The 22,153-nt window shown below is 39.3% G+C and overlaps 1 protein-coding gene and 1 long non-coding RNA gene across 5 annotated transcripts in view; one reads left to right on the forward strand and one right to left on the reverse strand.

Moving 5' to 3' along the window:
- LOC122481522 overlaps positions 1-14,833 on the forward strand; it is a 41,898-nt gene extending 27,065 nt beyond the window's left edge. The window contains exon 2 of the long non-coding RNA XR_006296880.1: positions 14,768-14,833. This is a non-coding gene — a long non-coding RNA (uncharacterized LOC122481522). The remainder of the gene's footprint in view (positions 1-14,767) is intronic.
- ZNF385B (zinc finger protein 385B) overlaps positions 1-22,153 on the reverse strand; it is a 329,371-nt gene that overhangs the window by 159,393 nt on the left and 147,825 nt on the right. The gene's annotated exons all lie outside the window — the stretch shown is intronic.

Consider the following 22,153-nt stretch of genomic DNA (forward strand, 5'->3'; position numbering starts at 1 on the left):
TTCAAGGTATCATGGTAAAGGCACAGCACAATCATATGTGCATTTTTATCGTACTTCATAGAACTCAGAGTGCTATCTCATACATTACTTCATGTGACTGTAACAGCAAGTCTATGAAGCAGGCCAAGGAAATAGTACCTCCAATTGCACCTTGATAAAGGCAGGTGGACAGCATTTGGTTAGTTAGAAAAGCTCACAGGGTTAGTCACCAATAAAGCTGTAACTAGAGTTCAGTTAGTTCTTTAGTCTGGTACTTCCTCCATGTTCCCTTCCCACATGAAATATAATAATTCTCTTTTTACAGGAAAGAAAAAAAAAGGCTACAGTAGACACCAATATTTATCAGAAGTTGAATGCAAGTCTCCCTTCAGAAATTGCCTCTGTGGTAATTTGTGATCAGTTTTAAAGCTGAGTCCATTTATAGCATTAAAAAAAAAAGTTTATTTGGACAGCAAGCAAGAAACAGGGAGAGAGAGAGAGAGAGAGAGAGAGAGAGAGAGAGAGAAACACGTGAGTGCATGCGGGAGGAGCTGAGAGAGGGAGAGAGGATCCTAAGCAGGCTATGCACTGTCAGTGCAGAGCCCAATGTGGAGCTCGAACCCACTGTTTGTGAGATCATGACCTGAGCCAAAACCAAGAGCCAGACACTTAGTCAACTGAGCCACCCAGGTGCCCCCATTTAAAACATGTTCATCGAAAGCTGCCTTTAAGGACTGGCACTGTGGGAGATATCACAATGAGCTCATAGAGACTCTGCCCTCAATATGTTTAAAAGCCAACTGGAAAAACTGTCAAAGGTTTAAAAAAAAAAAAAGCCCCAAACTCAAAAAGTATAGGACAGACTATAAAAAATGATGTAAAAAAATTTTTTTTAAAGTGGATTCCTAAGAGAGAGCTAATGATAATTAGAAAAAAAGGAGTGATCTCAAGAAGGGATGGACGTAAGAAGAAATAATAAAAATAATTCTATCCCAGTAAAAAAATGGTCTTATTATCTAGAACTTCTGAGTTAACTTGCAAGAGGAGGCTGTAGTTGGAACTTAGAACTTCCATCAGCCTTGTAATATTTAAAAATATTTACATTGGTAATCTTTATTGAATTCTGCTCATCATACAAATTCAAATGCAAATAATATAACCAGTAGGTCTTAATATTTGGCGAGGCTTTTCCAAAGTAAATATTTTTGCATATTGTAAACATTCATAACTATATTATAGGGCTTATTCTATACAGATTTTAATTTGTTGCAAAGGAAAACATCAAATTTGTTTTTGAGGAAACTTTCTTGCCTGCTTATAAATACTATCCTTGTCAAAGTGGTTTCTGGAGGGAACTTCTCAAATCATATTTCCAGACTATAACATTTAAAATTGTAACACATCACTGTGCCTACACACACCTTTTAGCTGAATCCCAAAACATTTTATATTCAGTAGCACAAAGGAATAGTATTTTCTTTTTATACAAGGTACATAATTGTGAAGTGATTCGTTTTCCACATTGCGTATTTCAAGAAGTACTTATATAATGTTACTTTGTTTCTGGCTCCATATCTGTTGAAACAGTATATCTTATATCTTTAATATAAGAAGCCCTTTCCACATTTCAAGGATTTTGAGTACCTAATAGAAGCATGTTTTAAATATACAGTATGCTTTTCAAAATGCATACGGCAATATATTTTGACATGTTAAAATGTTAGGTAATAGTTTTTTTTAATATATAAATCTTTTAATTCTACTACATGCTACTCACCATTCTAGCCTGACTAAAAACATTTTCTGATTAAAACAGAGGACATCAAGGCACAAGGCTTCCTGTGCTATTTCACCTATGTCATATTCTCCGGCTTATAAACCAACCCAACTTATCCACCACTTGAGGAGTTATTTTCTAAACATGAAACAACTGAAAATTTCATGGGAATAATCAATTGTTAATAATCAGTATGCTTGTTTTTGTTTGTTTGTGTTATGAAAGAGACCAACACATGGTCTTGGATTTAAAGTGTATTTATGGGTCACAAAGGTGGGACCTAAAAGCAGTCATTCATCCTGCATCACCAAAGTACATATGATGCACCATTATTGAACAAACAGGGTGACAACAGATCCCAATACTTATAAAACGTGTGTGGGAGCTATATGAATTCTTACTGAGTGATGTGGTTCAATGTGAGGAGTGAATGGTCAAGGATCCTTACTCCTTAAGATACATTTATCTTCACATTCTCAAATGAACTTCATAATTACAGGGAGTCCAAATGGTTGTTACTATTTCATGTCCTTAAGTACAGTGTTCTTGAATGAATTAACTGGTTCTACCTAGCAAACATCAGTGCTATTAGGGGCGTGAGGCCTCCACTGTCCCAGTAAATCAGGATAGCAAACAACAAGAAAGTCAACTTTCCTTCTTGTAACACAGGGGTTTTAGAGGGTTTTCACAGGCCTGAAATCTATGAAATATTCTGAAGAGAACAATAATATCTAGGTGAGGAGGGCTTCCCAGTACCGATGAATTCTGGACTGATTTACAAACCACCTTCGGAAAACAAGAATCCGTTATTTTGTAAATCTGAGTAGAGATTATGATGATTTTTTTTTTTTTGTAATAGCTTAAGAAGTACAAGTAGCAGTTGGCAGTCAACACATTTGTAGGAATAAACAAACCATGTCTTTTAAAATGTATACACAATTACCTCTGACGTGTTGATCAGAGTTGATGAAGTGATTACTAGTGGGAAACATGTTTCTGCTACCTGTGGAGCACATAGATTGAGATTAGAATTTGAAATAGAGTTTGAAAAGGACCCTCCTTATTCATCGAAAAATTAAAAAGGTAAGTGTATGTGACACTGAGCACCTCCTTAAAAGGTGTCTAAAGTTTAGGGCTGACCAGTATCACGCATTGACACTTTTAGAGGCCCTTCTCATTACTAGGGCTGGAAAGCAGAGTGGCTGTGTTTCACCAGCACATGGGAATCACAGACATTCTCGAAATGCCTTCTTAGACATTTGGCAGTATGGTGTTGCCTTCAGAAAGTACGGTTTCTTCTTTCTGCTTCTTCATATATTTCTTCTCTTTTGCTCTGAAAAAAGATGATCTCCTTTATGTTTTGAGAGCTGTAGAAATCTAGAGTTTTCTAAATTCTAGACTGGAGTTAAGGAAGATTTACTGAGTGTCTACAAAATATGCAAATAAGTTAAAATTTAATGACTACCATGTCATTCTGGTTTTTCTTCATTCTGTTTTTAACAGAGTTTCCTTGACAAAACATAGCATTTTAAAAATAATAATTGAGTTTCTCTCTCATTATAAAAGCAGTATAGCTTCATCATAGAAATTTTGAAAAGCATAGGGTATGATAAAAATGAAAATGAAAATCTATTTCCATCACTTGGGGATAACTACTTGTGATTTTTAGGTGCTGGTCGCCTTTTCTTAATTTCCATAGATTCCAGACAGTGAAATGTGGATGACCTGAATGAGAATTTCTCATACAGGGAATACTCTAGGAGAGAATGTGCAACAGTATTTGCTGGCACTTGGACCCTGCCTCACTCTGGGATCTGTGGTTTCTACCTCTTACGATTTGCTTAGCTAGATTTAGTAACCCAGATTGTCTGGTCCTATCCGAACTTGGTTTCTGGCTTGTTCAAGGATGAGGGTATGGGCATAGGACATTAAAGCAGACATGTGCCTGGTATGTGCCAGTATACTGGGTGAGGAGAGATGGGTCTGGATATGTGAGATTCACAAAGTAATGAGAAATGAACCACAGGTATTATTAAATGTGGATAAGAAAGTGTAGGAGTCTAGAGATAGGAGGAGCTAATAGAATCATAGGGGTGTGGAAACCCTGAGTGCTGTAAAAGGAACAGTAGGTCATAAATCAGGGAGTGATGAAGTGACAAGTGAATGTTAAAAAAGACTTCACTAACTCCTCGTTATGACCTCAAAATTTAACATTTGAAATTCTAGGGTGAATTACCTTGTCGGGCAGGGGGATTGTGCTTCTGGTGACTGACAGAGATACGCCATTTCTACTCACTTCTACTAACTTATCTGGATGGAATTTTCCCTGTACATCGAGAATCAACTTTGTGTGTCTTCTCAGAAACCCTTAACTTCTCCCTTCTTTTTCTCTCTCTTGGTCTGCACCCACCCCTCCACTTTCAGATTTGGATACTGGAATTCAGAAGTGTAGGGGTGGTACCTCCCACTGGTGTGAACCTCAGTCAGCAGAAAGCAGGAGTCAGGAGGGACCCGGGTGTGAACCTTCCCCACAAGCTATCTGGAGAAGTAGTCCCACGTGCCCAGCAAACCCACTTGCTGGCTGAGCTGTTGTGCCCCTTCCAGATTCACTTTGACATAGGAGCCAGCACAGGATCTCACCTCTGCAGCTTCCCTTGCCTGCCAACCCTTTTTCCTTTATTCGGACTGTCTGGGGCTTGCGCTCTCAAATAAAATCAGAAGTGTAATCTTTGCCTCAGGCTCTGGTTCTTGTTTAGAGCAGTGCTTCTCAGAATTTAATGTGGATACAAATCACTCAGGGATTTTGTAAAATGAAATACACGTTCTGTGTCAGGAGATCCGGGATGGAGCCTGAGAGTCTGCATTTCTAACAACTTCCCAAGTGATATCTATACTGCTGATCCTTTACCTAGCAAGGCTCCTGAAGATATAAAATAAGACAAAACTCATCACCATGACAGTGTAAGCTCCTTGAGGGTCAAGACTTGTCTTTCTATAGAGAAAGTTTTCACTGTTCTCTCCTCCGATTCTATAATAATGCCTGGAATGTAGGAAAGTACACAATAGCTATTTGTTGACTGAGTAATAAATGAATAAATTCCCCCTACAGGACTTCAGTCATGGCCAAAATGTCTAATTTTAACATCCAAAATTCTAGTGTGAACTGCATTGTCTGGCGGTGGGATTTCTACATTTCTGGTGACTGACAAATAAATGTTTGTGATGGACAGAAAGTTTATGTCTCCCTTCTCCAGAATGCATATGCTGATATTCTAACCCTCAAAGTAATGATATTAGGATGTGGGGCCTTTGGGACCTGATTAGGTCATGGAGGTGGAACCCTCATGAATAGAATTAGTTCCCTTATAAAAGGACCCCAGAGAGATCCCTTGCTCCTTCCACTGTGTGAGGTCATACAAAAAGACAGCCATCTAGGAAGCAAGGCCCTCACCAGAAACCAAATATTTTGATGCCTTGGTCTTGGATTTCCCAGCTTCTAGAACTGTGAGAAATAAATTTCTGTTATAAGCCACTCAGTGTATGCTATTCTCTTGTAGCAGCATGAAGAGACTAAGACAATGTTGAATACCAAAATGTAGCCATATACTTATATTACCCCAGCATCAAGGGGTAAAGCCAAAAGCCAGTTAAATGTGAGAATTGATTTGTGATTTGGAAGCACAGATGGACAGTACTGAGGTACCAAGTTCAGGAAGATTTCCAGAGGTCAACCTTCCTTTTAAAAGCCTGATTGTCTTCCGTGAGGAACTACAGAACAACGAGAAGTGTGCTTAAGATCCATTATATTGGTAGCATCTTCTGTTTACTCACCCAGCACTTCACTTTTCATAGAATACCTTTTACTATGGAGGATAAATGGCAGTTTTCCTCTGAATTTTAAAATAGTATATCATGTATAATTCATAAAAACTGCCAGTAGCATCAACATCCTCTTTTGGTATTTGTCCTACTTAAGAAATGTCACACATTAGACTTCTGTGATAGGTGTTATGCCTATTATTGGATGTAACTGACCTTGCCCCACTGTCCCTTCCATTGCTACCAACAGCCATTTGGACATTAAAGATTTTTTTTTTGCTGAAAACATCACTAGCCATTCTTTTCTTGGTACGCTTTTACTGTTGTCATAGAGACATGGAAACAGCTGAATAGAGTTTTCACATGTGGAGTTCCTGAAGGAGGGGGGATATGAACCATGCTACTATCTGTTACAGAATTTGTTTCTAAATGATTACATCAAGGTCAGGCTCTTGCCCTTGGATTTGAAGGAATGTTCAAGGACAACAAGAATCATTTCTACCAGGAAGTCTCATTTGGAGGATGACTGCAGTACTTCTCAAAGTATGGTCCCTCTACCAGTTGCATTGGCATCACTCACCAACTTATTATAAATGCAACTTGTTGTGCCCTGTGATGGTTCACCAGCCAGTTAGCTGGCAAAAGGTGATTTCTGGGTATATCTGTTGAGGGTGTTTCTGGAAGAGATTAGCATTTGAGTCAGTAGACTGAGTAAAGAAGATCTGCCCTCACCAATGTGGGGGGTATAATCTAATCTGTTGAGGACCCACATAGATGAAAAAATGGAAGAAAGGTGAATTCTTTCTCCTTGAGCTGAGACATCTATCTTTGGCCCTTGGACATTGGAATTCTAGTTCTCGGGTCTCCGGATTTGGACTGAACTGTATCATTGGCTTCCCTACTTCTCCAGCTGTAGACAGCAGGTCATGGTACTTCTCAGCCTCCATAACCATGTGAGATACTTCCTATTATAAAACTCCTCGTGTCTCTCTCTCTTTATATACACGATTGGTTCTGCTTCTCTGGAGGTCCCATCCCAGGCCCATTAAATCAGAAACTCTGTAGGCTGTGTTTTAACAAGTCCTCTAGGTGATTACAAGGTATGCTAAAGTGTGAGAACCACATCTTTATTAGACATCCTCCTGTCTATAAAAGGTAGTATTGATGAGAATATTAAAGTACTCAAGAACCTGGAGATAACCTGAATAAAAGATGCTCTACATAGGGGTATTTGAAAATCTAAGGTATAGAACAGTTTTTAGAACTGAGTTTGGACTGTATATAGTACCACAGGAGAGGTACTTATTAAAAATACATAAGCCTTGGTCCCACCCAAAACTAGTGAATCAGCGTTTGACTCAGGGCCAATTGCCTCTTTAAGGGCACACCAGACAGTTCTGAGGCACCAAGTACGACAACCATAGAATAAAGTATAGCTTATGTTAACACCAGTTATCTCTGGGTGATGGGATTGAGAATGATCTTCAAAATCTATACACTTTAGGCATTTTTTTGAGTTGGTTGCGATGTCATACATTACTTTTATAATCAGAAAATAACAAGGCAATTATTTTAAAAGAATAAAAGCAGACAGAAGAGCATAAAATCACGTTGGAGACCAGAGAACTTGAGGGAATGATATATTTTCTTTACATTATTTATATCAGAATGGTGAAAAGCTTAGATTCCTGCATAGGACTCCTGGGTTCAAATCCTAGAGGCTCTTATGAACCATGTAATTTTCCTCCCCAAAGCTTCAGTTTCCCCATCTCATAAGCAGAGATAGTAATAATAGAGTCTATTTCACAGGGGTTTTTGTGAGAATCATATGAGTACTTGGTATAGTGCGTAGCACATAATGAGAATTCAAAATGTCAGCTATTAGTAGCTTGAGGACATCTATGTTTTACGGTTATTTCTGGCACTATGTTTTATGGCTATTCTTAGCTCTGTTTTCTATCTATGAGCCACATACTGATCAATCAATCCATTTATCTTGTAATGCTTTAAAAAACTGGCTATGAGCAGCACTTCCAACAATAGCCAAATTATGGAAATAGCCCAAATGTCCACCAACTGATGAACGGATAAAGAAATTGTGGTTTATATACACAATGGAATACTACGTGACAATGAGAAAGAATGAAATATGGCCTTTTGTAGCAACATGGATGGAACTGGAGAGTGTTATGCTAAGTGAAATAAGTCATACAGAGAAAGACAGATACCATATATTTTCACTCTTATGTGGATCCTGAGAAACTTAACAGAAGACCATGGGGGAGGGGAAGGAAAAGAAAAAAAAGAGGTTAGAGAGGGAGGGAGCCAAACCATAAGAGACTCTTAAAAACTGAGAACAAACTGAGGGTTGATGGGGGGTGGGAGGGAGGGGAGAGTGGGTGATGGGTATTGAGGAGGGCACTTGTTGGGATGAGCACTGGGTGTTGTATGGAAACCAATTTGACAATAAATCTCATATAAAAAAAATGGCTATGACTCCAAGTAGAAGACGTCCCACTTCATGGATAATAACTCTTCGGCCTCATCCCCGGCTTCCACCTTCTCATCTGACTCTGGTCTCTTGCCATGACTCTCACTCTCCTTCCTCTTGACAAAAAGCCAGATCTTAGATTTTTTTTCCGTTCAGTGACCAAAGCCTTCATGTTTCCACTTTTCCCCTTTAAGTTTGGTGTCTGTTACCTTTGCCAAATTTATTTGACTCCAAAAGGTGGCAATTGCCGATCATCACTACATTTAACAAATATTTGCTAAATTATCTTAGAATTAAAGTTCAACATCACCAGCTATTTTTTTTTTTCATCTTGGACATAATTAGTGATTTGGGTTTCTGAAACTCTGTTAAACAGAACACTTCTGAGCCTCAGATTAAGCACCAATTAAAAAAAAAAATCATTTCCGGGGGCACCTGGGTGACTCAGTCAGTTGAGCGTCTGACTTCGACTCAGGTCATGATCTCACGGTTCCTGAGTTCAAGCCCCGTCTCGGGCTCTGTGCTGTCAGTTGGAGCCTGGAGGCTGCTTTGGATTCTGTGTCTCCTTCTCTCTCTGCCCCTCTCCTGCTTGTGCTCTGTCTCTCTCTGTCTCAAAAATAAATAAACATTAAAAAAAAATCATTTCCAGGTTTGTGCATCAAGGGCAGGGACTGATTCTGTGCCTGATGAGGACTTGCCCGTAGCTGCTGCTTGTCAGGTCCAGAGCCTAGCTATGCTGCTCTTTTTCAAAGAGAGACTCATATGCGTCAAAAGCTTAGCACTTGACTGGGATTTTTTTTCTCCTAGATTTAATCAGACAATTGTAAAACATTGACAGTAGGAGTTTAGGTGAGAAACTGGTCAACTTTGTACTTTCTGAAGCACTTTTATATTGGAAACAAAGACTTTAAAGCAGTGTTTTTCAGATTTTACCATGCACAAGAATCACCTGGGGGTTTGCTATAGATTGAATGTTGTGTCCCCCCAACAAATCCATATTTTGAAATCCTAGCCCCTACGGTGATGGTATTGGGAGGTAGGGCTTTGGGGAGGGGATTAGGTCATGAGGATGGAGCCCTCACTAACGGGATTAGTGCCCTGATAAAAAGACCCCGGAGAGCTCCCTCATCCCTTCTGTCTTGTGAGGCTAGTCTGTGAGGAAGTGGGTCCTCCCCAGACACCAAATCTCCCCACCTCTAAAATTGGGAGACATAAATTTCTTTTGTTTATAAGCCACCCGGTTTGTGGTATTTCCTTTATAGCAGCCCAAATGGAGTAAGACAAGGGCTTATTCAAACACAGCTTGCTGGTTCCACCTCAGTTTCTGGTTTAGCAGGCCTAGCATGCGACCTCAGAATTGCCATTTCTAAGGTTCCCATCACAGGTTCCCAGGTGATGCTGACTGCTAGCTCAGAAAATTCACTCTGAGAACTTCTTTAAAAGAATTTTTCATAGGAATCTTGAGAACTCAGTCCCCCTTGAAGGGGAAGAGAGTTAGTACTAGCTATGCTAGGAACCCTCCAGTCACACTTTTCTGTCTCTCTCTTTTCTTCCTCCTACACACTGAGTACTCAGATAGTACTCAGATTTGCCAATTCCAGCCTGAGGAAGTGACCACTCTCATGCTTACTAAATTTCAGAGAAACTTATCACGAAGAATCAAAGAAATGTTTAACTCTTGCCTTAAAAGACTCATCACCAGTTTACTGATGATGATAGATTTTTTTTTTTTGTTTTTGTGTTTTTGTTTTCTTGAGAGGGGGAGAGGGGCAGATGGGAGAAAGAAAGAGAGAGAGAGAGAGAGAGAGAGAGAGAGAGAGAGAGAGAATGAGCAGGGGAGGGGCACAGAGAGAGGGAATCAAATGCAGGCTCCAGGCTCTGAGCTGTCAGCATAGAGCCCAATGCAGGGCTCGAACCCACAAACCATGAGATCATGACCTGAGCTGAAGTCGGATGCTCAACTGACTGAGCCACCCAGGTGCCCCAGTTCAATTCATTTGCTATTATTTTCTAGTATCTTCTGGCTGATTTGTCTTCTTACTTTTAATTTTGCTATCTTCTTCTGACCATGGCACTCTTCCCCTAAAACCGGGAGATACAGGGAATAAAAACTGATAGTATCTCCTTTCATTGCCTGAGCTTCTCTGGGCATGGGAATTGCAGGGGGGTGGGGTGGGGTGGGGGCAGGCACAGCCAGGTTATTCCTGAATAAGAGACCAAGGAGAAGCAGGAAAGCACCGGACTTGGTTTTCTTGCCCATAAAAAGTCTACACTCCCAGGGCCAGCAATGACAAAGCACCCTTACATACCTTGCCTTCAGCAGCCCCCAGATGCTAATTGTAACCTGCTCATTCTTCCCTTACACTTAGAGTAGACACAGTTACCATGCTTAGGAAAGTAGCCCAACCAGAAGGGTGGAGGGTTTTGTTTTACACTAAATTTTTGCTTCAAAGCTCAGAGAATGTATCACACAACTGCTGTGAAAGAGTGCCTGGGGTGTTTACTAACACAATATTATAAAAGTAAAACATAATTAAAAAAAAAAAAGAACTGGATGACTGGGCCCCAGAACAAAACTGAACCACAAATTATCACCTCATACCTATAATTACCACAGTAATTTGAGTGTGGAAGGGATGCCAAATGATTCAGGCCAACCAGGTTAGATCCCCCTGCTGTGTGGGTGAACTTTTCAGGTGCATCTCAGCATTGCATTGCTGTGAGTATCAAAAGCACAGCAAGGGTCCCCACAAAGCTAGCAACAGCCAATAAACTCAGGGACTCACAGACTTCCAGGAGCAAAACATACTCAGCATTTGGTTTACCTAAATGATTTCTTCTATTAGGTGAATGGTTTTCACTCTTTTACTACCTTCTTTAGTGACCCCTTTTCTACTGTGATGTTCAACATGTATCCCCAAAAGTTCTGGCAGAAGTTGGGTAACCAAGTTTTGCCTGATTTCTGTCCTGTCCTCCTGACTCTGCTAAGAACGCCTGTGAGGATCTGGAAGCATCTCCTGCAAACCTCTACAGCCCCACAGAATACAGGTGAAATAGCAACGACGATACCACATTGATTTGTAGCAAGAACAATTACTATTAAGACACTAGGATTCAATTCTAAATTTTTTTCTAGTCGTTCAGTTGAAAGATAGATTTATTTATAGGGAAGGAGGTATACTCTCTCTATAAACCAGCCTGTAAATAGATTTCTGCCAATTGTAAATATTAGACCTGGTTCTTTGAAGGTTATTCTCTCCAAACTAAGTAGTGTGTATGAAATATACACATAAAAAATGAATCAAAGTTCCATTAACCTTAAAAACTATTATTAAGTATTCAGTCAGTACGATGTGACATATTGTGGCATAATAAAAAGACACTGGAGCCAGAAAGATATGGGATAAAATTCCAGTTCTGTTATTTACTAGCTATGTGGCCTTGGCAAGTGTCTCAACTTCTCTGATTGTCAGTTTCTGATTTTTTAAAAAGAAATTTAAAAAATTCTAATAATAGTATATTTCAGGGTAACTTAGGTTTAGATACTGACTACTCAACTTCCTGTTCTGTGTCTCATGAATGATTAGCAAAAATTAGAACTGCTTTTCCCTTTGGGGGCACCTGGGTGGTACAGTCAGTTAAGGGTCCGACTTCGGCTCAGGCCATGATCTCACAGTTCGTGGGTTGAGCCCCGTGTTAGGCTCTGTGCTGACAGCTCAGAGCCTGGAATCTGCTTCAGATTCTGTGTCTCCCTCTCTCTTTCTTCCCCTCCCCTGCTGGCGGTCTGTCTCTCTCTCCCTCAAAAATAAATAAAACATTAATAAAAAAAAATTTAAAAAAAGAACTGTTTTCCCTTTGAAATTCTCTAGACACAGAGATAAACATTTCTTGTTCACCTAACCAAGTTAGATTTTCCCTGGTTGCAAAATCCCAACTGTGAATCCGCCCACCCGTAACCTGTCTAGTCCTTATAAAAGACAAGAGACACACTCTGGTCTTCAGATCTGGGGTGCTCTCCCTATGGCAAGAGCCTTAATAAAATTGATTTCCTTGTTTTCTGGTTTTTGTCTTTGACGATATCATATACACAAAAGTGCCTGACATATTATTTGGAAGTTTTCATTAAGGACCTTTTATAAATAGCGCCCTGAGTATAAACCATAAATTGTACAAAGATGAGCAGAATGCAACTTCTGCACTGGCATCTGTGAATCTAGTAACAATTCTATAGATTTATGATGCTAAAATCTTATTTTTGCAAAGTTACCCTAACTCCCATCATGATAAGCTAATTTTGGCAGATTAGTAAACAATATGAATTAGCTCAAACTACTTTAATGGGAACTTTACAGTCATCTAGTCATAAAAACTATAAATAGAGTTGAACTTTCATATGCATACCAGTTCTGTAAGACTTAGTTGAGATGGCTCCATTTTCATGAAGTCTTCTCTAATTTCTAATTGCTACAGTCAGAAATAACCCTCTGGTCTCTGTGGTCCAGCTTGCATTCTTCCTTACTTTTTTTTTTCTTTTTTTTTCAACGTTTTGTTTATTTTTTGGGGGGGACAGAGAGAGACAGAGCATGAACGGGGGAGGGGCAGAGAGAGAGGGAGACACAGAATCAGAAACAGGCTCCAGGCTCTGAGCCATCAGCCCAGAGCCTGACGCGGGGCTCGAACTCACGGACCGCGAGATCGTGACCTGGCTGAAGTCGGACGCTTAACCGACTGCGCCACCCAGGCGCCCCTCTTCCTTACTTTTTCTAATACAACTTTCACATTGTGCTTTACATTAGTCTTAGTTGTGTACATGTCTGGTTTTCTCCCTAGATTTTATGTTGCTTGGGACTACATACTGTGTCTTATTTTCTCTGGCATAATGACTTAGGCAGAGGAAATATTCAATTAGTGTTTGCTGAATTGAGTCTATAATACTTTTTGATGCCTGGATCATACTAATCAGGCAGTGTGCATACGAATACTTCTTCATAAAATGTCAGAGTCACACTGAGAAGACTAAGTAATCAGGAAAGGATAATAGAGAAGGGGTTAAAAAAAAAAAGGAAAGGGGAGCGTGAAAAGAAAACTAACAATGCATTGAGAAGTCTAAGAAGGTAAAATTGCACAAGAAACAAATGCATCATGAGTAACTTAAATAGAGAGCACATTATTCCAACTCTTCATCTTTACTACACAAAGGTTGAGATAAGGCAGACTATAGTCAAGGTCTTTAGAAATTTTACCTATACTGACAGGTCATAATCAGGAAGTGATAATAATGGTAAGGCTGTGATACACAATGTTCCTTTCAACAGCAGGTTATCAGTGGAATGCTAATATATCTTAGCAACCTACTCTGACAGGGGGATGGGGGAAGGGAGCCCCTCATTTATACCCCATCAATTTCTATGGTGTAAATATTTCCAACGTGGCTGATTTTAAGGTATCAACAAATTACTTAATGTAAGTTTGGGAAGAGATGCACAAAACTGGCTGACTCAAGTCAGCAAAGCTGGTTCCATCACACTATGGCCACTTCCCTTTCTCCTCACCTTCCTTCCTTTACTTCCTTCCAAGGAAGAGGAATGGAGTGTAACAGGTCTAGGGAAAGGGCAACAACGGAATAGAACTTCACATAGAGCTTTTCTTCTCAGTTTCCCCTTTGGATTGTGCTTTGGTGATAATGGATCACCTCCAATTCATCCTCTCCATCTCACTTTTCAGTGCAACCTGAAAATCCAAGAATCACTTTGGAAATAAAATGAAACCTACCATTTTCTTTTAGGCTACTGATGAAAATGTTAGGAAGATTTGATTCATGATAAATGTTACTCTCAATCTGACAAAATGATGAGAGTTTAGCTTCCCTGAATCTTAAAGAAACTGTAAAATTATACATGAGAAAGACTGAAACCACTGCCTTAGTATTTTTAGCTTCTTCACTGTTATATTAAGCAGTAACTTTGTAGCTACAAGTTATAATTGTTGAGCCAGTATTTGCTTGTCAAAAATCTATGTGCTTGTTTTCTCTTAATACAAAATATGCTGAGATACAATGAAAAAATATTAGCATGGTTCTGAGCATTTAGACAAATTCGTAAGGTCTCAAAGACCCATGGATAGGAATGAATCAGATCTCAAGGTGTGCAGCTATTAATAAAAATGTAACACAACAACCCATCTCCAGAACTTGTTCAGCATCATCACTACCAGATGCACCATCACCCTTACATCTTTTAGCCTCACTTGGGCCGGTGTAAACACTAAGCTCATGGAGTTTCCTGGATTTATCTTTGAAGATAGGCAGATGAAATCTAGCTTTTTGCAGCAGATACTTTGTGGCTTCTAATGACACTGGAGAATCCTTAAGAAAATCTTCCTGGAATAACTGAAAAGCGGACCAAAATTAAAAATAAACCTGATTTTCTAAATTTGGGAAAGAATGTCTTGGGAGAGCATCCTCCCAGGAATGGTTCTAAAAGTTATTTTGATTCCAACTCTACATTTTAGAACCTTACAGAAGTTATTTATGTTCTTGTTCTGCGTTTTCAGAGCCTTGTATCATTTTAAGATACATATATAGGAATAAGGATTTTAAATCACAACTAGCTGGGTAATCTTTCTGTTTTCCCACTTGTACAACTGACACACTGGAGTGTGGTCTGGCACTATTTTCTATAACTGGCATTGTCAATTAACAGGAGACAGAAAGAAGACTGGCCTGCACTCTGGAAGAACAGCAGCGGTAGCAAGGACTCAGAGATTAGCACAGTGCCTGGCGAAGAGAGGGACGTGCTTACATAGCTGGGGCCTGCAAGGGCCAGTTCTGCACTATCATCATTATTTTCGGGGCTTCTCTGGGAGCCTGCAGTGGGCATATACATGGGAAAGTCCTCAAAGTTTAGATTTGTTTTCAATTAATAAGCACGAACAACAGAATAAATTTGATGTTGATACTTAAAATGTTAACACTCAACATGCAAAATGTTGTGATGTACAGGGCTTAACTAGGTCTCCAAATACAATGGCTCTGAGTTTCAGCATGGAAACTGGAACAGAAAATTAAGACTCATTAGATAGCCTTTTCTAGAGTGCCCTGAAAATTTAAAGAACCAATCCAAGAACTCAAGAATATATGAAGGCTTGAAAGAAAAGTTTAGTGGGCAGTTGCCTGTTTTGGGGGGGTGGGGTGGGAAAGAGGTGCCCAGAAGCTGAGCCTTAGGTCTCCCTGAGGAATTTGCACCTTTCTAGTCTCAGGGGGAGGTAAAGTCCACACGTCACTAAAAAAGCCTGTTATGGACTGAATGTTTATGTCCCTCCAAAATTCATATGGTGAAACCCTATCCTTCAAAGTGATGGTGTTAGCAGGTAAGGCCTTTGGGAAGTAATCAGGGTTAGATGAGGTCATGAGAGTAGAGTTCTCATGAACGGGATTAGAACCCTTTTAAGGGTCACAGGAGGGCTTGCTTCCTCTCACCACTCTTTTTTTTTTTTTAATTTTTTTTTCAATGTTTATTTATTTTTGGGACAGAGAGAGACAGAGCATGAACAGGGGAGGGGCAGAGAGAGAGGGAGACACAGAATCGGAAACAGGCTCCAGGCTCTGAGCCGTCAGCCCAGAGCCCGACGCGGGGCTCGAACTCCCGGACCGCGAGATCGTGACCTGGCTGAAGTCGGACGCTTAACCGACTGCGCCACCCAGGCGCCCCCCTCTCACCACTCTTGAGGATACCATGAGAAGACAGCAGTCTGCAACCCAGGAGAGGGTTCTCACCAGAACCTTACCACTCTGGCACCTTGATCTCAGACTTCCACCCTCCACAAGTGTGAGAAAGAAGTTTCTGTTGTTTATAAGCTACCCAGTCTATGGACTCCTGTTATACAGCCCCAAAGGACTGAGCCAGAACATATAACTTAGGCTCAGCCAGTTAGAAATAGCTCATCCCCTTCCTGTGCCTTCCACACCCAAATCTTGAGCTGGTGATGTCAAGAAGCAGAAATGGGGAGAAGCCATTTTGGAGAGGGCAGCAGGAGCGGCACTTTACAACCAATCTCCAGGAGCAGGTGGGGCCAGCAAGATGTCTCCTGGAAGGATGCAGCTGTGGTGCCCAGGGCTTACTGGCACCAGCAGCCCTTCTCTTACTAGATGGATCCCATGGCATGAATCTAGGCTCTGTGTCTAGGTTCTTCCTAAACGTGGTTCTACAGGCTTCCTTGTGATTCTCTGGGCCTCCCCAATGCTTTTTCAACACATTTCTTTTCTGCTATAAACAGCCAGTTAGTTTTGTGGCTAGCAACCAAAACCCCCCGATTATTACAAAATGAATTACGGCCAGAAAGTTTATTTCTCAAAAACGCTCACTTGTTAACCACCCCCAAATTAGACAACTTGTTCCCTTCTAAATGGGCTTTCATATGCAACCATATTTTTTAAATTGAATGACAGTTATTTTTATGCTTTCCTGAAGATGAAACCTCCTTAGGTTTACTAGAACCAGCCCAAGAATCTTCTATTTCATCATCTTTTTCCTTGCCCTCCCCACCTCTCATTTGTCAGAGTAAATGAGTAAAATGTATCTGATAATTACTATAAACCTTCCTTTACTCCTCTCTTCTAGGTATTTGGCATTCTTTTGCTGCCTCAACCTAATCTGAGGCCCCCATGCATCCAACCCCTCAATCCCATTGCCCGTGTTTAATCACAGGCATCTTGTAGTGATTCCTCTCAGGAGCTATCCAGAGGCTCCCTAGATATCCTCAGTTCTGTGGTCCATCTCTCCCTCAGATAATGTTCACTGCGAAGTTTCAAATTGGGGAAGTGATTCTTCCACTGCTATATGAAGTAGGTAACTCCTAATGCCCAAGCATTCTAATGATTGTTTGGTGCCCCAAACACTAGGTGCTCTGTCTTTCCAATTCACTCCCAAATAACTTGCCAATTTTTGTTTGAAGACTAGTAAAGACCCCGTGACCCCTCTAACAGAATATGAGCGGGACTCCTAGAGTGAATGAAAGCTGGAGATTAGCAGTGGTACGGGGAAAAAACAAACAAAGCAAAGTACAGCAAAAATTATTCCCACACATTTTGAAATTGCTGTGGGATGATACTCTGGATTCAAGCTTTGGAAACATTTTGTCACAGAATACCCATCTTGGTGTGGAGGTGGAATGGTTCATCAGGCAGGAACCCTGGTGAAGTTGGCAATTTTCACCAAAGAATATCGACCTGATCTCCTAATCATAACTTTTTCAGATGGATTTGTTTGCAACCAACAATCCTGAATGCCTATCTATCTAGGCCCTAGCCAGAGGGTGTATGTAATCTTAGACCCCCTGTCAAGCAGTTTAGTTAAAAATTTGGTTGAGATAGGTGATATTTGGGGATGACTGTTTAAATGATTTCTTCTACATGTTCTGAGTGATATTTTAGAATAGGCAAAAGATTACCTTACTGGATCATAATTTTCTGTTTTTTTACAGATTTAATTTTGCTATGTTTTGTCAGAAAGTCTTCAGCCTCAGGGTGCCTGGGTGCTCAGTTGGTTAAGTGTCCGACTTCGGCTCAGGTCATGATCTCATGGTTTGTGAGTTCAAGCCCCATGTTGGGTTCTGTGCTGACAGCTCAGAGACTGGAGCCTGCTTCAGATTCTGTGTCTGCCCTCTCTCTGCCCCTCCCCCCCCCATGCGCTCTCTCTCTCTCTCTCTCTCTCTCTCAAAAATAAATAAACATTAACAAAATTTTAAAGAAATTACTTCTCCATGGAGGAGAAGTAACAAATAATAAAAATAAAATCCATTACCACAATTCTTCAGGAGTGATGGTATGGACATTTTTGAGTTTCAGACACTGATTGTCTCCTACATGAAACTCTATGTGAGAGATGCCTTTTAGTCATGTCTCTCGTGTATATAAGGAAACCTCTGCTTTTCCTGCAGGTGTCTCTCTTCTTTAACAGTAAACTGGTAACTGATATATATTCCATTTTACTTTGCCTACTGGGGAGTTCAGATACAAGAATGAGCCTCAGAGAAAAACTAGGAAGGAACTTATTGCTTGACTATTTACATTTTTTCCTCTGACCTTACTTACCTTTAAGATATATAAGGGTATGTGTATATGTGTATAAAAATATTCTTGAATGTGTGTATTTGTTTATTTTTAAAATGTGTATATACTTTTTTAAAGTTTACTTATTTATTTTGAGGAGGGGAGAGGCAGAGGGAGAGGGACAGAGACAATCCCAAGAAGAGATCCCACGGCCCAGGGATCATGACCTGAGCCAAAATCAAGAGTCAGATGCTCAACCGACTGAGCTACCTACGCATCCCTAAAATGTGTATACTTATATTATAGTAATTTTTATTTATAATTCAACCATTATTTTCTTATTTATTCACATCAGAAGCTGCACTAAATCCTTTGTGGGAAAGAGTATATGAATAAGTATATAAACATATGAGTAAATGTGGCCAAATAGTATGTTGGGGAAAACTTGAGCTCTGATTACTACCAACTGTAATGGTAAGCACATTCTATTGTGTGTGAGAGACACTTCATGGGTGAGAAGGTAAGAAAGCACAAGGTAAAACTTCTGACCTCAAGTCTTGAAATCTAACTGAGATGTTTGGGAATATGTAGGCACGCCAAGTAGCACTGTCTGTCCTACTTCAGAAAGTTCTACTTCAGAAAGGAAGAAAATCAAACAGACAAAAGGTCCATCTCCACAACTGTGTCCCCCCTCTGCCATCCCTAGTGAAGTCCAGGCAGACTCACGACTCCCTCGAAATCCAGGATGCTTCTGTCCAAAACAACATTTCAAGAGTTGTTAATCTAGATATCATTTTGACATGTACCACAAAGGGAGAGTTATTTTATTTTTCAGGGACTTTTGATTGTATATTTTAAAACACTTCAAAATTTTCAATTTTTTAAAATCATGACTCAATGCGAAATACATTTTACTTCAGTTTTGAATATATATGTACTCACAACTAAAACATGAGTTTTACAAAACACTATTGATCCTTTCTATTTGTGACATACTCTATTTTTAACTTATTTTGTTCCATTTCATTTCCTAAAGCATCCTTATTATGACCCAGTGAATTAAGGTTAGCATAAATAACACTGTTTTAAGAAAATAGGAAGTTCAAATTTCCAAGGGGCAAATGTTTTAATTTTCTGAAGGAAAACTATTCTTTTAAAGATCAAAGACTATTAGGCCAACTTCAGATGAATGCTATAGCATACTGCTTCTTATCTCATTAAGTATTTGCTCAGAAATCCAAAATATGTAGAGTTGAGTCATGCAACTCTTCCCGAGAGGAGAAAATACATCCCCAAGTTGTATTCCCAGTAGGAACACATCAACCCACACATGCAAATCACATTTCAAATGCCTTTAGTATTAGTGTCTTCAGATTCTAAATGTGGGCTTGACTTATAATTCCCTCTCTCTCTAGCCTTGCTTTTAATTAAAGAATATTTTTATATATGCATTTAATTCAGTAATTCTGAGAACTGCAACATTATTGACTAATCAGTGATGACCTTAATCTTAGATTTCTACATAGAAAAAAAATTGTTCAGGAAACAAAGGCAAAAAAAAAACTTCTTTCATTAACTGATACTGTAGTTAATAACCCAAGTTAAATAAAGAATCTGGAAAGTACGTTGCTACTATTATTAATAACTGCTCAAACAATCAAATTGTGAATGGAAATATTTCCAATTTGCCAACATAACCCTTAGACTTATTCATGCCAGAAACGTCTTAGCTGGGTCTTAACATTCCCTGGGAAAATAAGTAAGTTATAGTTTTTTTTTGTCACCATGTCAACTCTAAGATAATTCTAACTTAATTCTTACTGTGTATTTGCAGTTCCAGATCACATTGGACAGAAACCACTACTTTTAACAGATGGTTCTATTCTAGCCACAATCACATCACATTAACTTCCCAGTCTACCTATTAATATCCAACCAAATTAGAGCTTGGTGAGCTTCTGGCAGGTTTATGACAGTCCCTAAAACCTGCAATTTTAAGTAATTATAGAAATTCTGGGCAGGAAGCCCTCTAAAAAGATGATCAGCTTCATTCTGTTCTTTTGAAATTTTGAGACCATCCCAACCAAAGTGAGAGTTCTTTCTTCTATTTTAACTTGGAGAGAAGAAAGGATATTAGCATGAAGGATCACTCACTATGTGACTGGAACCATATTAGGTCTATCACATGTGTGATCTCATTTAAGCCCTATATCTTGATGTAGTAGGAATTACTATCTCCATTTTACAGAGGGGAAAGTAAGGCTCAGAAAAACAAAGTAAGTGATCAAGGACAGAGGGTGCATGTTAGAGTCGGGGTCTGACCGAGAATCTGCAGAAACTAATGCTTGTCTGTCTGCTCTCCGAGTAGGGGGCTGCAGCTGGCCGCACAGACTCACAAGAGCTGGTGGTGCATGACTCTTCCCAACTCCACATTCAGTGAGGTCACACCAGTATCTTGAAATCAGCCATAGTGGGAGTATTTAGACCATACAAACTGGCAAACACTACAACCCAGGGCTTTCTTCTTTAGATAGTCATTTACCAGCACACCACTACCTATAACATTCATATTTAGTATCTCACAAATGCCATGATTGGATGTTTCTACTGGTCAGTTTTTTTTTTCATTTTCAAAAACAAATAATGAGAATATAAGTATGGTATCTCTCTATATGTGCTTTCCACATTTACTTTCCATGTACCTTTGCCTACAATTAAGAAAAACTTCAGTCATCTAAAAGTAGTTACAACAATATAATAAATCTCCGTATCTTCATGATCCAGACTTAATAATTATCAAAATAGAGCCAACTTTATTTCATTTATGCTCCCCAAACACTTTTTTCTCCCCAGCTGGATTATTACTTTTTAAAAAAAAAATTTAACTTTTATTTTTGAGAGACAGAGAGACAGAGTATGAGCAGGGGAGGGCCAGAGAGACAGGGAGAGACAGAATCCGATGCAGGCTCCAGGCTCTGAGCTGTCAGCACAGAGCCCGATGAGGGGCTTGAACCCATGAACTGTGAGATCATGATCTGAACCAAAGTCGGATGCTCAACCGACTGAGCCACCCAAGGGCCCCCACCCCAAGCCAGATAACTTTTAAACAAATCTCAGATATTGTATTACTTTATTTATAAGTAATTGGTTTGCATTCTTAAAAGATAAGCTCATTTTAAAACGTTATAACAATACCATTATCATACTTTAAAATTATCAGTAATTCCTTAACATCTTAATACCCTGCCTATATTCCACTTTCCTTGATTTCCTCAAAGCTGTCTTTTATGATGTTACTTTGTTCAAATCAACCAAAGTCCACCTATTACACTTGGACAAAATGTCTCTTCAATATTAATTTATCTTAATCTGTTCATTAGCTTATTATTTTTTTATAGTCTTACCCTCCTTTTTCTCATATCATTTATTTGTAGAAGAAATTGAATCATCTATCCTATAGAATGCCTTAACTTTTGGATTTTGCTGACTGGATTCCATGTTATCACATAAAATGTCCCTCTTTCTTCTGTATTTTTTGGAAATTGACACTTAGACCTAGAGGCTATGTTCTACTTTTTAGCAAGTATATTTCATGGATAGGATTGTGTAATTGCTACTTGTATAATACTTGTTGTCTCTTTTTTTGTAATTAATGGGTTTTGGTATTCCCAGTCTAAGCTCTCTCTTGTAAAGATTCCTCATCAACCTTTCACCCCCAAATGGTTTGCACATCCATTGATGATCATTTCCTAAGGTGATTATTTCAAAAAGGGCTGCAAAATAATGGTGGCTTAGTTTTTTTCATGCGTGTTGTAAATATTGGCTGGAATTCTTTTACAAAGTAGACATTTTTCTTACCAACTCTTTGGTTAACCTGAATTACAATTTGTCAGAAAAGGCAAGATAAATATTTGTTTCTTCCCTTTATCAACCATTTTTTAGGATGACTTTATGCCCTCATATCCTTGACTCAAAGAAGTTTTTGGTTTTTACTCTTTGATTCATTATGCACTCATGGGTTTTAGTATATTGATGTGTT

Source organism: Prionailurus bengalensis, chromosome C1, assembly GCF_016509475.1.
Source record: "Prionailurus bengalensis isolate Pbe53 chromosome C1, Fcat_Pben_1.1_paternal_pri, whole genome shotgun sequence".
NCBI classification, from domain to species: Eukaryota; Metazoa; Chordata; class Mammalia; order Carnivora; family Felidae; genus Prionailurus; species Prionailurus bengalensis.